Source organism: Balaenoptera ricei, chromosome 2, assembly GCF_028023285.1.
Source record: "Balaenoptera ricei isolate mBalRic1 chromosome 2, mBalRic1.hap2, whole genome shotgun sequence".
Taxonomy (NCBI): domain Eukaryota; kingdom Metazoa; phylum Chordata; class Mammalia; order Artiodactyla; family Balaenopteridae; genus Balaenoptera; species Balaenoptera ricei.
The window spans coordinates 70,236,470-70,252,663 of NC_082640.1; the positions used below are offsets into that span (position 1 = coordinate 70,236,470).

Genomic DNA, 16,194 nt, shown 5'->3' on the forward strand with positions numbered 1-16,194 from the left:
ACCAAGTTAATCAAGACTTCGATTGGTGGTTGTGGGTTCATAAAAAGCTTGTGAAAGAGTCATTCCACTTGAGTTTTTCCTGATCCTCCGTCTCCCTCCCCTGTCTTTAAGTGAGTGCAGGAATTGTATTATACTCGCATGTAGGCGTTTTTTGGGCTGTGTTGGTGTATATTTAGGAGTGTTGGGTTGTTATCTCTTAGAAATTTGTGTCCTGGGCAGGGTTGTTGTGTGTGGGCATATTTGAGGATGTGCTGGGTGTACTGTGTCAGTGTGTGTTATGTGAGCAGATGTAGCACTGGAGAGTTGCCTTAGATTCTGCCTGCTACACAGTTTCTTCTTTGCACCTTGTCAATGGCTAGGACCCAGGGATCCCACAGTCCCCTCTAATTCTTTGGAAGTATCCAAAGATGGCTTTTTCTCAGGGTTGTGCAAGGGTAGAGTTGGCCCTTTGCTTGCCTTACCCTAGTCCCAGCCCTGCAGTGAGAGACACTATAGCATCGAGGACAGAGCTTTGAAAAGGCTGCAGTTCAAATTTGGGTTTTGTCACTTTCTAGCTACGTGGCCTTGGGTAAGTTACCTCTTGGACCCTCAGTTAACCCTTTTGGAAAGGCTGATAATAATGCCTGCTGTATAGCATTGTTGGGAGTTTTAAATGAGATCATGTATAGGCCTTATTAATAAATTGTAAATATTTTACTTATTCTCTTTACAAGGCAAGGCCCAATGTGAGGCTTCGTAATAGACGCCATGCAGGTAAACAAGACCCAAAATCTTAGAGTCTGGTGGAAAGATAGACATTTTCTCAAGTGCTCTAATATGTCAGGTGTCCCTTGAGGAGTTTAACAGACCCTACAAGTTCCAAAAATCTTTCCACCACTCACAGATTCCAGCCATCCCTGGTGTGTGTTGGATGTTCTTCCCTGGAACTTTGAGCCAGAGCTCTGCAGGAAGAGGGAGGGGAAAAGGGGATCCCTCAGCAGGGAAAGGAGAGAGAGGGAAGGAAAACGAAGGGAATTTCCTGCACACTTGAGCAAGGAAAACGTGTGGACTATCATGGTCTGAGCCTGGACATTCTGCCCAGCATCCTAGCCTTCTGACAATTTACTTCTGAGAAGGAGGTGGTCCTCCTACCTTGGTCACCAGAGTTTTGGCCTCCTCATCTCCCACCCCTGTCCAGGCTGAAGTGTGTAGAGGTGGAAATGGAACTGGGTTTCAGATGCCACCCCCCTGGAGAAGATATATTCTGGAGCCCGGTAGAAAGAAGCATTAGAGAGGCTGAGAGGAGAAGGTAGAGGGTGGGAGCAAGGGCTATGAAGTTAATTCTGCTTGGGCTCTACTTACTTTCTGTGTGACCCTCAGCCGGGGAATTCTCTCTGAGCCTTGGTTTCCTCCTCTGTGAGATGGGGATGATAGCAGTGTTTACCTCATTATTTTTCCCATTTTGCAGATGGGAACACAGAGGCATAAATTAAGTCACCCGCTCAAGGTCACATAGCTAACAAGTGACAGGGCCAGGATTTGAACTCAAGCAGATGCTTCCAGGGCACCTGCTCTCAATCGTCTCACTCGACTCCTTTGTTTTAATGTCTTCTTGCCCGGTTAGAGTGTAAGCTTTCAGAGAGCAGGGCTTATAGCTTAGAATAGTGGACTTTAGTCTCCAGTCATGCCTTCAGATGAGTAGAGCGGTCCTAGATGTTGTCATAACTCCAAAATAAACTCGTTGCAGTTGGGTTGAACATTATACGGCAATAGGATGTGCAAAGCAGTGCTTCCCATAAGCAGGCTCTCAGGGACTGGCAAACGAATGATGGATGGCGGGCTCCAGTGTGACCTGGAGCTGACCCTCAGAGATGTTTGCTAAAAGTGTTCCTGGCTCTGTTGGGACATGTGTCCTTGGAGGCCTGCCAGCTGGGTGGAGAAGGTGTAGCTTTATAGATCCGTGTGCCTTTTTAGAGTATGGCAGAAAACGAGGCAATCCTCAGCCCCGCGTGGAGGGGATCAGCAACACTCAGCCTCGCAATTCACACCTGGCAGCATGGGAGTGTGTGAGAGAGAGACAGGGAAGTGGGTTGCTTCCCATGCATTTGCTTGTTGAGTGGGGGGCAATGGCTATCCAGGAAGAACTGCCCACCTCCCCAAACCTGTTAGAACTGAAGTTTGAGAAGGTGGGTGTTGCAACTCATAATCCAAAAGGGAATGTGAAGATGAAGAAAAGATATTCAAAAACCTATCTTGTATTATATTAGTTGCTAACAGTTATCCCGTGCTACTATGTGTAATATTTCCGCACAGGGCTCACAGTAATGTTATCATTCCCATCTTACTGATAGGGAAACTGAAGTTGGAGAGGTTAAGTGGCTGTCCAGTGTCATAATTAGTAAGTGGTGGAGCAGGAATACAAACCAAGAAAGTTAGAACCCATTCTCTTAACCTTTGGCGTCTCTGATACCCACAAACTGCATTGCCTGAGAGCTGGAGAAACCCTTAGAGAACATCTATTTCAGCCTCTTCAGAGTCAGGTGGGAAGACGAAAGGCCAGAGAGGGGCAGTGGTGGACCAAGGTGACACAGATGGTTGGTGATAGCTCTAAGATTTGACTGCATGACCCAGAGAGTGAGCACCTCCTTGAATGTTGTGCCCTAGGTGTGTCTCACTGGCTTCAACCTAGTCCCAGCCCTGACCAGACTCTTCTTCTGGTTGTGTGGTGTGAACAACGGAGGCCAAGGCATGGGTTTATTTATTTGATTTGATGTCCCAAGGCAGGTAACTCGATGTGATATTTGTGTGGGGTTTTGTCAATATCCCAAGGTAAGTTTCTACCCAGGGGCTGGATGGAGGGTCTGCTTCTGGTTGGTACCACAGAAGGGACAGTACCGAAGGGGAACAAAGTCTGGCCCCAGCAATTAGGGATGAAACTAGGAGAATCATGATCCTGTCTTGACAAAGCAGAGCTGCAGAACGGGGTCCATGGGAACCGGAACCCTACACCTCTCCTCTGGATCCCACTGGGCTGAAATGGGGAAGTGCCAGGAAAAGCTTCTAGGGGTGAGACTTGCCCCATCAGACCCAGAATGAAGTCCATTATCAATGGTTGAACTGAGAGGGCTAGGTGCTCAGACACATGTACAGACATGCATTTCCCAAAGCCTCAGACAATGTGTCTGCTTTATTCACAAAATAATTATTCTCCTGAGGTGTGTACAGCACCTTTTCCAAGTCTGGGCCTTCCTGCTCTCATTGTAGTTCAAGGAGAAAAGGAGACAAACTACACAAGCAAAGCACCCTGCTGCTACTCCATCCCTGATAACGCAGTAGTCGGTAAGTCCCTCATTGCTTGGAGGAGTGGGGGTGGGAAGAAGGGGTTCCCTTTGTCACTTCCAAGCCAGGTCCTCCCTTCTGCCTGGCTCAGACCCCCTAAGAACATTGTGCAGGCAGTGGAGTGGCATAAGGTGCTGTTGGAGGGAGAAGGCTTCGTCCTCGTGGCCCTGGGAGCTTGGGGCTTGGGCCAGGCAGAGAGGCTGGAAGGAGTGGATGGGCGTCTGTCAGCGGAGGAGTCCTTCCCAGGCTGCGAGGAGCAGTGATGGTCTAGGCCTTGCCTCTGGAGTAGACCTTAGCAAGGCAAGTCCCTGCTCTCTTCTCTCAGGGCCTCAGTTTCCTCATCTTACCCGGCCTGGCTTACCGCGCATGGCTCAGCTGGCCTAGAGGCCTGACAGTCTGAGTTCCGAGCCTTCTTGCCCGCCCCCTGCCCAGCTGTTTCTCAAGCCCTCGTCTCCAGCCCTGGCTTGTCCCTCTCTCTCCTTCCTCAGCCTGTTACCAGCACGGCCCGGGGGCTCCCCCGGCCCTCCTGACCCCCGGGGGGGATCCCCCGACCGGAGCTGGGAGAAGGGGGCGGAACGCAGGCCACTCTGACCCACCCGAGGGAGAGGGGGAGTAGGGATGAGAGAGGAGGGCAGAGATAGGAGAAGGTTAAAAGGAGGAGAAAACAGCAAAAAGAGATAGAGAGGGGCAAGAGAGAGAAAGGAGAAAACGGAGAGAGGAGGGAAAGAACGTAAAGTTGGGGGGTGATGGTGGAAGGAGGTGAGAAGAGAGACTGGGAAAGGTTCAGAGAAAAAGGAAACCAAAGGAAGGCTGGAGGGAGACACGGAAAGAGGAAAAAGAACAAGCGAGCGAGAGCGAGAAAGCAGGGTCTGAAAGGACCGAAGAGGGAGAAGGAGAAAAAAAGAGGCGGTGGGTGGGGGGAGAGAACGGAGGGAGGGAGCCACGAGCAGGGAGGAGGGAAGCTGGGAGGGAAGGAGAGAGGGAGGGGCCGAGGGACGAAGCAGGTGGGGGCTGGCTCGGCGGCGGCGGCGGCGGCGGCGGTAGCGGCGGTAGCGGCAGCGGTAGCGGCGGTAGCGGCAGCATCCGCGGCTCCAGCCGCGCGCCGGCTCGCTCACTCTCTCGCGGTGCCCGCCGCCCGCCGCCCGGCTCTGGGCTGCCCGCTGCTCCGGCTCCTGGTCCGGCGCTCTGGCGCGGCTCAGGCTCCAGAGGACAGGACCGCGACTGGCCGACTGAGCCCCGGGCGGGCCGCGAAGCAGGTAGGTGGCTGGGCGGGGACGGCAAGGATGCGGAGCCTCGGAGCGCTGTGGGCACAGGGGGACGGGGTTTGGGGGTTTTGATCCCGGGGAAGGGTCTTTGCATCCCCGCGACTAACTTTACACTAGCCCCGTGGATTCCCGCTGCCCTGCCGGGGTCCGGGCTGCGGAAGCCGAGTTTGGCGCGGGAGGAGGTGAGTGCCGGTAGAACGCCAGGGGTCCGGGCAGGATGTGGAGCGCCCCGGCGTGGGCAGGCGTGGACTCCCTGGCCTCAGTCCGGACGCAGCGCCCGCGGCGAGGGAAAACCCGAGCGCAGCGGCGCGGCGCGGTTGTCCCAGGGAGGGCGCCCGCCCTCCTCTGAGTCTGGGGACTCCCGCCCCCGAGACGCCCGAGAGAGCAGGGGTCCGGGCGTAGAGCCTGCGAGGCGCGGCCAGGTCCCCCGAGGTGGCCAGCGGTTCGCCTAGCTGCCGCTGAGCCCCGGGCGGTACCATGTGCACTTTTGCTTTTTGGAGGCGCGAAACGGAACGTATACCCCCTTCCTGTCTTTCTCATCCAGTCGTCCCGACTCTTCGGGGAAGTCCGAGTCGACTCCCCGGACGTCCCTCCTGCCCTCGGCGGCGACCGCAGCTCCCGAAGTTAAGAGAAGCTAGTGATTCCCAGTGCGCGCCTGGAGCGCGGTTCCGAAGTTCCCAACTTCTCGCCTAGCCCCGGGCGGTGGTGTTGGAGGTGGGGCGGGTCGTGGTTGTGGTCCTTTGGAGCAGCAGAACGCAGCCGCCTTCCTCCTGCGCTTGGTTTATTTTCCTTATTTGTTTGAAAAAATACGACGAAAAATACGCAAAATCGTTCCTTGCGGGAGTCAGGGTCTGTGAGTGGGACGGAGCCGTCACCCGACCGGAACCTGGGTGGCTCTGCTTCATGATCTCCCGCTCCGTACCGACCTACCCCCTCCCCACCCCCCCACCCCCCACCGGGGACGCAAAGAGCAAGGCCTCCAGGAGGTTGGAGGAGGCCTTTAGGTGGTTTGCTCGCTCAGGCCATGGTACTCGTGCGCGAGCATCAGCGCCCCTTACACGCTCTGCCGGGAAAGTAGGGGTGTCGGCAAGCGAAGGCTGGCCGGGGCTTTCGGAGCCTGCCGGGGGCACGTGTCCTCTCGTTCCCGGAGTCCGGGAGGCCGGACTTAACCCGGTGCGGCTTCCGCGGAGGTCGCGGGACCCTGGCTTCGCAGCCCTCTTTGTTGGAGTGCTGTTGGAGAGGTTCTTTTGAAGGGTTTAGAGCAGGTTTAGTGGGACCGAGAGCTGGGGGCTTTGCGGAGAGGGTCCCTCGGCCCTTGTCCCCTGCCAGCTGGGCGGGGTCCCCGCAGGGCTTCGAATCGACCGTCTACAGACACTCAATCTTCAGCTGCTTTGGCGGGTTTTTCCCTGGTTGCACATCACGCACCAGCTCTCTCCGTAGATCATATGCTGTTTAAGCCGCTAGAAATTCCAGGTCCACGACTGCAGTCTCCACCTCTTCCTCCCAACTCACAGATCAGCAAACGGAGGCACGGAGAAGTGAAAGGATTCGCTTAGAGCTAGTTAAGGGTGTGAGGGAATGTAAACCAGGTCTCCTGACTCCTAGTTCAGGGCTTTTTTTCTAGTACTCTGTGCTGTCCTTACCACTTTCTCAGCCCAGGGCAAGTGTTCCCAGCCAGGCCACTGTAAGGCCTTTGGAGGTTGCAGGACTGGGTGTGTGTGAGGTTAGAGGTAGAGGACTGGTCTCTTGTCAGGTGCTGTGCTGTGATCATCCCCCAGGACAAATCACTTAGGTGACAGTTGGTTGCATATCTGTCCTGCCCCTGCACTGAAGTCTGGGGGTAAGGGAAACCCTTAAGACTCAGCCCAGCCCCATAAAGTGCAGTCCGCAGGGAAAGAGCAGCCACTGTTTTGTAGTCAAGGAAGGCTTCCCAGGTGAAATCACTGTTTGGAGGGGGCAGGATTAGGGATAGTACCTGGAGAAGGAATGATTTGGAATTGAGTCTTGGGTAGATTTCTAATTGAGGGAGAAGGATCATGGGGCACGAGGCTTGAGTCTTAAGAGGGTAGAAAAGCTCTCCTTAAGTGTCTGGTCAAAAGACAGTAGAGTCAGCACCAATGAGAATTTGGCCTTTGAGTAAGAAGCATGAGGGCAGCTAGAAGACCCAGGTGCTTAGAACTCAAGCTCAGAAGCTGTGGTCAGTGCCTGATCACCCTTCAGCTCCGGCCCCTCCCTGCACAAGGATCCTAATATCAAAAAACAAAACAACAAAACAAAACCAAAAACCAAAAAAAAAACCCCCCAAAAAACCCCCAAAACAAAAAAACCAATCCTGGCCCGGAGGTCTTCTAGTTCCTAATTCAGGGTGAGAAATTGGCTGGGAAGTCAGCACTCTGTGAGCCAAGGGTTGTGGCTCCAGCTGGGAAGTATTCAGGCTCTTGCTTCTCCTTTTCCCTTTTCTCCTTCTTCCCTGGGGTTTCAAATAGTTTCTTTGCCCCTTTCCAAACATAACTTTTAGATACTTGAAGGTTTGGGCCTACAATTGGACTTAGTATGGTCAGGGCATTTAACGTGCTAGGAATATTTAGTCAACAAACAGTTCTTGAGCTCCTGCTTTGTGCCAGGCACTGGCCTAGGCCTTGGGAGACGGCCATGAGCCAGTCAGTCAGAGCCCCATAGCTCATGATGCTGACATTCTAGGCGGCATCCTCCACAGGCCTAAAGTCTAGTTGTAGAGTGGAGGCAAACACACGAAAGATGTCTGAGGAAGTGCTGAAATGGGACAATGTAACAGAAATAATCCTGAGCCTCCCCTCTAGTGGTTCAAGGCTCCGAGGTGAAAAGGCTTGAAGCTACTGACTATGAGATTTGGAGATTCTGTGGGCTTCCATGACCCCGGCTCCTGGTTGCCAAGGGTAACCCAGAGGCAGCTGCAATGATGACCTTAGATATGGCATTGGAGGACCGCTCTGCAGAGCTTCTGCCAGTCAGAGTATTGCGGGAGGGAGCTGGTGAGTATTGGCAACTGTGATCTTGCTATCCATAGAGACTGGTGCCAGGTAACCATGTACCTGTTAAATTCCAGCATCCACAGCTTCTTGGTGAACGCTGTAGCCCCATTGTGTACAGATGGGTAAATGGAGCCCTGACTCTGCAGATTGAGACAGCTATTCAGAAAGGAGCCCAGGCCCTGTAGATTCCAGGTATCCCTGATCCCTGATTCAATTTAAAATAATGCTCTTTCCTTCCTGTTTTGTAGACCAGTGCTTCTCAGACTTCCATGTGGAAGGCTTGTTTAAACACAGATTGCTGTGCTCCACCCCCAGAATTTTTGATTCAAAGGGTCCGGAGTGGGCCCAGTAATTTGAATTTTTAACAAGTTCCCAGGTGATGCTAATGCTCTTGGCCCCGGGACCCGCAATGAGAGAACCACTGTGTTAGAACAAGGGAAAGTGAGTGATTTTCTTGAGATTATGCGATGAGGGAACCTGGAACAAAGGCTGTGATTGAGCTCTAGGAACTCCTGGAATTTGCCTATGCATGATCCCCTCTCCCTTACCTTCCAGGAGGCCAAAGAATTAAAAGAATATTTTATCTTCATCAGTACACATACAGAGAGAATATATTGCAATATAATTAGGGAATAAATAGGTGTCGTGTGTTGGATGTAGACTCCATGCCCTGTGGCTCTGCGGGGGTTTATTATAGCACTGTTATAATTGTAAAGGTGTCATCCACTCCAAGAGCCCCTCATGAAACTTTCATGGCCCGGCTGGTCATTGTCCTAAAAGGCATGTCTTCTTCATTTAAAAGAAAGAAAGAGAGATTGCTTCTCTGGCTAATGGGACTATCTGTGTTTCATTTGACAGCAACTATGTAATGTGTTCTTAAGGGACAGAGAAAAAAATTGAACAGTGTAAACAGGGATTGGAGGAAGTCCACCTCACAGGTATACAGATCTGTTTGTGGAACATTTCAAAATGTTTTGAAACTGTCTGTCTGTTTTCACCTGTGTTTCTGATGTGAAGCTGTATCTCAGCAGGAGGAAAGGAGAGTTTGTGTCTCACCTTAGCTGGTTGGGTAAATGTAAAAACACATTTTATCCCCAATGTGTTAATTAGACCCAAAAGAAAAGAACCATAAAAGAGTTGTTCTACTAAATGCTTGTATTTTTCATCTGGATTCTATTTATTATTTTTCTGTCGAGAAGGAGCAAAAAAATCCATGTTTTTATAGCAAATAAAGCTGGCTGCAGTAATTATGCAGGCTCAACATATCTGTTCTGGAGCAGGAAGTTGGAATTCAGCCTGACTCTCAAACATTTGGGTGAGATCTAATTGAGAAAGACATTTCAAAGAACAAATATTTAGGAATGTGGAGTTTCGCTGATGGTCTCTCTGGGCTAAGCGTGAGTCCCTTGCTTTTAGCTTGATCCTTAGAGGTGGTGCCTGGTGATGGGGAAGGACCTGGTCGGTAATGTTGAGACCACAGTCCAAACGTGAGGCTGAAATTTAGAGATAATCAGTGAGGCTGAGTAAAGGGAAGAAAGATGCCTTCAGGGAATATATCCTTTGTAACTGATGAGCAAAGGGAGAATCAATGAATCAGAGACAGATTGAATACTTATCGAATGCCTAATCTTGGGAAAGGAACAATGAGGGCAGGGACCAGGACTTTTACTTGTTGTATATCTCCCATAATGCTTGGCTCAGTACCTGTAGTGACAAGAGCCCTTGACTGGAGTGGGTATCAGTCAGGGCTGCAAGTAGCAAAAAACCTGAACACAACTGGCTGAAACAATAAGGAACTTAGTATCTCCCAGTACAGCAGGTGTGGGCTGTCTGCCCCAAGCTTAGTTCTTTCAGTGGTTCAACAGCATCATCAAAGGTCCAGATTCTTTTCATCTTTTCCTGGTCTCAAGGTCACAAGATGGCTGTAACAGATCCACGTATTACACCTTTACAATGTGCAGAGGCAGAAAAGGCAGGAGGGGAACCTTTACCAGAAGGCTCAGCAGACTTTCCCTCCAATTGTCCAATTGGCTGGAATTGTGAGTCACATGTCCATGCATAAGCCAGCCACAGGCAAAGGAGGGAGACCATCCTAATTGGTCTAGAATAATCTTGATTTGTGTGTTGAGCCTCAGAGAGGAAAGAAATTAGGAGGCTTTTGGAAAGAAGAAAGGAGCAATCAACAATATCTGCTCTAGAGTTTAAGACCTGGGTTTGAATTTTCTGTACTCCTTTTTAGCCCTGTGACCCTGAGCAATTTCACTTCTTTGTGCCTCAGTTTACTCATCTGGGCAATAGGGATTTATTGGGCAGATAAATCTGAATTAACTCAATAATTGCACTTGATTAGTATGGAAGAAGTACATTATTTGAAGATTTGATCTCTGACATCAAAGGATTATAATCTAGTGCAGGAGACATGTGAGGACTAGACTATGTAGACTATCAAATAATCAGAGAACACACCCAGAGAGTAAACAAATAATTATGGCTTGCAGACCAACCATGGTAGGAGGAGCATGACATCAGTGGGAGCCACAGTAGTTAGGGAAGACTTCCTGGAGGAGGTTGTTCATAGTGCATATGGGAACTCCAGCATCTTAGTATGGATGGGTTATGAGCTCCTTCTGCCCAGCTTGCTGCCTCTTGCTTTTCTTTTCTCAGTGGTAAAATGGGACCGTTAGGCCAAGATGAGATCCTGTATCTTATCTTCAGTTGCTAATTAGATGATATGATGATGATGATGATGTTTGGCTGCCATTATAAAGTCTATAAGCCTAGAATGAAATCTAATGTCTTCCCACTTCTCAAGCCATCTGCCCTTCTGGATTCTTCATTCTTGTGGTTGGCAACACCGTCTTCCCAGATGCTTGGGCTCAAAACCTTAGCAACACTTTTGCCTCCTTCCTCTATTTCCTGTATTCAAGCACCGACTTTCTTTTGTTTTCATTATGTTTCTTGAATATAAGTCCTCCTTTCTGGCATGAGACTTCCCCTTTGTACAGGTTCTTTCCACCTCGTGCTGGGTGATGGCACTGGCCTCCTGCTCTGATCTCCCAGCCCCAAGGCATAGTACCTGGGGGTCATAGGGATGTATATCTCCTACAGGAGCAGTCTATGGGGCTCTGCAAATAGGATCGTCTGTAATTCTAGTGCAGAGGCGGCAATGAGCCTAGAATCCATGCTGTAGACACATTATGTTGCCTGAGGTGCCATTTCCCAGCCCCTATCTCCCTCCTTCAAGTCATCCTAAAATGTCGTTTTTACCTTACATTTTTCCCCATAGTATTCACTGGATGAAGCCCAAACTCCTCACATTGACCCTCGTAAGTCTCCGCAATCTGCCTGCATCCTTTCTCCCCATCTTTACCTGTCAGGACTCACCACCACGTTTGACTCTGCTTCAAGTTCTGCCTTTCTCTGTGTTTAAGCCAAACCATCCTTTCCTTCAAGGCCAGTGTTCGAGCCGCATCCTCATTAGACCTTCCCTGACCACCAGAGCCCACAGTGATCTCGAAGCATCGATCTTTCCTTCCCCTGAACTTCTGTAGCAATTATTGCCTACACCACAAATTCGGTACTTCATAATACACTCTAGGGTCATTGTTCAGCATTTTGTTGAAATGTTCCTCGTTCCATCCAATTGGAGGTAAGGCCGTCGAGGTCTGAGATGGGGTGGGCGTGGATCCTTCTTTGTATCCAGTTGTGACATGCAAGCACAGGGCACTTCAGTGAATATTTATTGAATTAATAAATCACAGGAATAAGGGAAATAAGATTATTTACTTGAAAAGTCAGTTAATCTTCACCCTTTTTACCTTAACCTCACTTTGGAGATGGGACTCAATTTGATGAATGCCTGCCTACTATATGCCGGGCACTAGTTTAGGTGATTTTTGGGAGTTGTTTTAACTCAGCCTTGTAACCACCCTGTGAGGTTGGGATTATGGTCATCATTTTACAGATGAGGAAGTGGAGGCTGGGAGAGGTTAAGTGGTTTCTTCCCGACATTCTCCTGACCCATGGGTGCCCTGTTCTCCCAGTCTCTTTTCCCCATTTGCTGTGTCCCACAGCCTCCTTCTGTCTCTTGTCTCTGATGAGACTCAGGCTCTCTCTTGTGTGTTGGGGGACTTTTTAAACTCTGATGTTTACAACAACTCTTTCCTGAAGACCTTCCACCCCCAGTTAGGTTGTAGCTCATTTTGACCCCTCACCTTTTTACCTTGACTATCTTTCCTGCCACCCTCAAGCCTGGGCCAGAGATTCCTTTGAGAGCATAAAACATTCTGCTAGTGGGACCAAGCTGAATCTGGCCAGGTTTTCTGAACTCCTCTGCCCTCCCTTTACCCCCATTTGACCCTTTGTATCCATCCACCCTCGCCTGCCACCACTCCTGTTCTGTGTCTCTGGTGTCTTACGTGTGGAAGGAAGACACTGCTGACCTGTCAACAGGAAGGAGGTCTCTGCTACCTCCAGGAGCTATGACTGGCATTCTTCCATCCTTTATAGCATTCTTCTTTCCTCTCATTCATTCATTCATTCATTCTGTAAATACTGATCATTGATCACATACTCAGTTTAGCAGGGAACAAAACAAAGCCCTTGCCTTCATGGAGCTTGCATTGAAGTGGGGGAGACAGGTGGTAAAAAATGAACACATTATATACTTTATGCTTGTTGCAACGAAGAAAAATAGCAAGGTGAAGGGGTATGTATGGTGATGGGATGCAGTGTGGTCAGGGAAGGCCTCTCTACTGGTGACATTTGAGCAGAGACTGAGAGGAGGGATGCCATGTGGGTATCTGGGAGTAGGGGACACCAGGCAGAGGGTATAGTAAGTGCAAAGGCCCTGCGGTGAGAACTCCCCTGGTAAGTCCAAGGATAAGCAGGAAGGTGACAGTGGAGAGAAGGAGGGGAGCTTGGTAGGAGGTGAGGGCTGCCCATCTCCAGCTTCCTCACTGCCTCAGGAACGCTGTTGCCTTCTCACAGCTTTTGCCACTGGCTGAAATGATCACTTCCCTCCACTCAGCCAGGTCCCACTCAGCCTTCACAGCTCAGCTCTGGCCCCCCACCTGCTAGGGGGCTTCCATCTCTGCCATCTCTCATTGATCTACCTCTCCCCTGAGTTCCTACAACTCCCATCTCTCCACTACACAACCGAGCTGTTGATTATCTGCTGGCTGGTTCATCTTCACCTGGGCTCTGTCTGTGTAGGTCTCACCTCCCTAACAAACCAGCTCCTTGAAACTGGTTTATTCCTTCTCCCCAGGAGCCAGCACTGAGCAGGGCTCAGTGTCTACCTGTTGGTGATGCTGGTGTCAGAAGTGGGAAAGGGGCAGGCTCTGCAAAGATCTGTGGGTGGAATCTTCTTCATACTATGTTCATTATCCCTTCACAACAGACAGGAAATCTTTTATTCTGGACATCCTTGGAGCACTTTGAGCTGGGAGCCTCTGGAAGCCTCTGCCTGGAGCTGGGAGAGGAATCCACTTTTCCTCAGGACTTGGATGAAATTTTGGCTCTGAGGCGTGGTGGGGAGAGGAGCTGGGATACAGAGAAAGCCACTTGTTTATTAGCCTTTATTGTTCAGTCAAAGTAGAATAAGATGTTTCAGGAGCAAAGGAGGAAGGAATTTACCCAAGAGTCCAGAGACTTCCCTGACATCCAAGGTAGGGATCCTGAGTGTGGAGATTGACCTATGAGTGACATTGGGCAAATCACTTAACCTTCACCTATTGCAGTTTCTTCTCAGCCAAACCCCCCCTCTGCCCATCCACTGTAGAAGAAAATGAACAATTAGGCTGATTTTTAGGCTTGGTCTCTGCATTAATCTTTAGGGCAATGGTTTTAATACTTGAGAAATGTACAGATGGTTCCATTTTAAAGGGAGAGGGACTTCCCTGGTGGCGCAGTGGTTAAGAATCCGCCTGCCAAGGCAGAGGATACGGTTCGAGCCCTGGTCTGGGAAGATCCCACATGCCGCGGAGCAACTAAGCCCGTGCGCCACAACTACTGCAGCTCACGCGCCTAGAGCCTGTGCTCCGCAACAAGAGAAGCCACCGCAATGAGAAGCCCGCGCACCACAGCGAAGAGTAGCCCCAGCTCGCTGTAACTAGAGAAAGCCCGCGTGCAGCAATGAAGACCCAGTGCAGCCAAAAATAAATTAAAAAAAAAATAAATAAAGGGGGAAAATGCTTCCCACAGACCTCCAATAGTGTCTTAAATCGTTAATATTATATATATTATATATATAAACACAAAACTAGACATAAACAACTTATGCTTATAGCTCATACATAGTCTTAGAGCCCAAACAAGTTTATAAATTAAAATGCAAACTACAAAGCCAATAACATTCAGATTAACAATATTGATTTAACGTGATAGATACTGTTGTGCTAAGACTACATCAGCCTTTGCTACATGATCATGGTTTTGGTTGCTTCCTCCACCACACGCCCTGTGGTGACTCAACTCTGCCCCTGCTTTTCTTAGCTTGAACAACTGTGAAGCTTTTGTTCCTACAACGTGCTGAGGGGTCATCTGGCCAGCCCTTGGCACAAAAGCATTTGTGTGTCAGGCAGCCACTTTTTTCTCATTAGCCTACAACAATTAAAGGAGCTCTCTTTAATTCTAGCGCAACAACAGACGCTGACGCAAAGCTGCCTTGCGACTGAGTGTGACTACTTGATCACTGAAATGAAACCACAACACTAGTACTTCAGTGCCTAAGGAACCCCTGCTTGAGAACAAATGTTGAGTGCTCTGAAAGAGCGCCCCCAGAGGTCTGAAAGAGTTAATGCTAGAACTGTGGCTGATTGTTCTGCAATCCTAATAATAGAAACCACATTTTGGACCTTTGCATGCACCACTATCTCAAGAGGTAGGTAGAATAGTATTAGCCTCATCGTACAGACGAGGAGGTTGAGGCTCAGAGAAATTGAGCAGTCAAGGTCCCACTGGACATTGGCAGCGCCTGGATTCCACCGAGGTCTGCATGACTCAGAGCCCCTGAATTTGCTACCAGGCTTCACTGCCTCCTTCCCTACGGACCCTCACCAGGTTTCAGGGCTTTTTGCTCAGAGTACAAGGACTTTGGAGTAATTTGGGAACCTCTAGATTCTCCCAGTGGACTCACTGCTTTCTGGTGGAGTCATTAGGGTGTTATTTGATGCAGAAAAGAGAAGTGAAGCTAGTAAAGAGCAGGATAATGGTTCTCAGATCCTCGGGTGGCTTTGGGTGGCAGTGGCAGGGGATGGAGGCTTCCCTGAAGGTGCGTGGGAGGAGCGGATGCCAGTTACCCTAGGAGAGAAGATACCTTAACAACGGTTACCTTGGTTAGGGCTTCACACTTTAACAAGCACTTTTTTGGTGCATTTATTTTCAAGTTTGTCCTTTTTTTAAAATTTTATTTTTATTGTGATAAAATACACATAAAATTTACCATCTTAACCATTTTGAAGTGTACAGTTCACTAGTATTAAATACTTCATAATATTATACAGCCATCACCACCATCCCTCTCCATAACTTTCTAGTGTGTATTTTACAACTTTGCAAAGCAGGTCATTATCCTCAGAAACAAGGGCTCAAGTGGCTTGCCCAAAGTCACACCCCAAACCTGTGCCTGCCTGCCTCTCAACCATGACCTTGAGTGATAGTGATGGGCTTGGTTTCCCAAAGGCTTCTGTGGGACCACGTGAGGTGGCCAGGCTTTCTGAGGTAGGGGCTGAATGGGATGACCTTGGAAGGGCTGTCCTGGAATTGATGCTGCCGGTCAGGGTCGGCGTGACCCATTCCTGGGTATCTGGAACCCACCTTTCCTCAGATTGAAAATTATTTAAAACCTACTCCTGCCCTTGGAAGCTGCACTCCCCCTGCCTGACTTGACTGGTTTATCATCCAAGCTTAAAATAACTAGAGTAAATAATAACACCCCAAAACTTTTTTATCCGGCAGTGGATGAGCAACAATCTACATATGCAAATAAATGGCATGCTTGTCCCCATGAATATTAATTTGGAAAGAGAGCCCAAGGCCCTAAAATACACTCGAAACCCTCAATGTGGCATTTTGCAACTCTTCCAGCTTGCTGCGAAATCACGGCCTTATTATATCTCAGGGTTCCCCTGCTCCCAGCTGACCTCCCTTTTGAGCCTCTGAGGTTACCAGGGGGACATAGAGTATCTCAGGTAGGCAGGCCGGAGGCCAGAGGCCCGCGGGTGATGGCTGAATCCTAACCCTGGGGCTGTGGTTGACCTTGTCCTTCCCTGGCAGGGCCCAGGCCTGTGCTCCTCTCAGATCCCAGCGTTAGCAGTCCCCAAGGTCAGGGGACAGTTCTGGGGAACACCGCAGGGCAACTGCCAGCCTCAGGCTCTTGTGCTATCAGGGAGATGGAAGGTGGAGGAGGGAGGGGCCTTGAGAATCAGCTTGTCTTATCTCTCAAATGAGGCAAATGAGGAAACTGAGACCCTGGGTTGGTGGGTGACTTGCCCAAAGTGACATGGTGACTTAATGGCAGGGAGTGACAAATATTACACATTCTTTGCCCTGAAAAGCACATTTCCTTTTCAGTGTGTGTGTGTGTGTTTGTGTGTGTG

General features: G+C 49.7%; 1 protein-coding gene across 12 annotated transcripts in view; it reads left to right on the top strand.

Moving 5' to 3' along the window:
• Positions 1–4,357: 4,357 nt before the first annotated feature.
• MEGF11 (multiple EGF like domains 11) overlaps positions 4,358–16,194 on the top strand; it is a 368,541-nt gene continuing 356,704 nt past the window's right edge. For 11 of the 12 annotated variants that reach the window (XR_009501094.1, XR_009501092.1, XM_059915495.1 and 8 more), the window contains exon 1: positions 4,506–4,574. The gene's annotated coding sequence lies outside the window, so the exon portion shown is untranslated. Of the gene's footprint in view, positions 4,575–16,194 lie in introns of all 12 variants that reach the window. The other variant, XM_059915500.1, reaches the window with a different exon arrangement.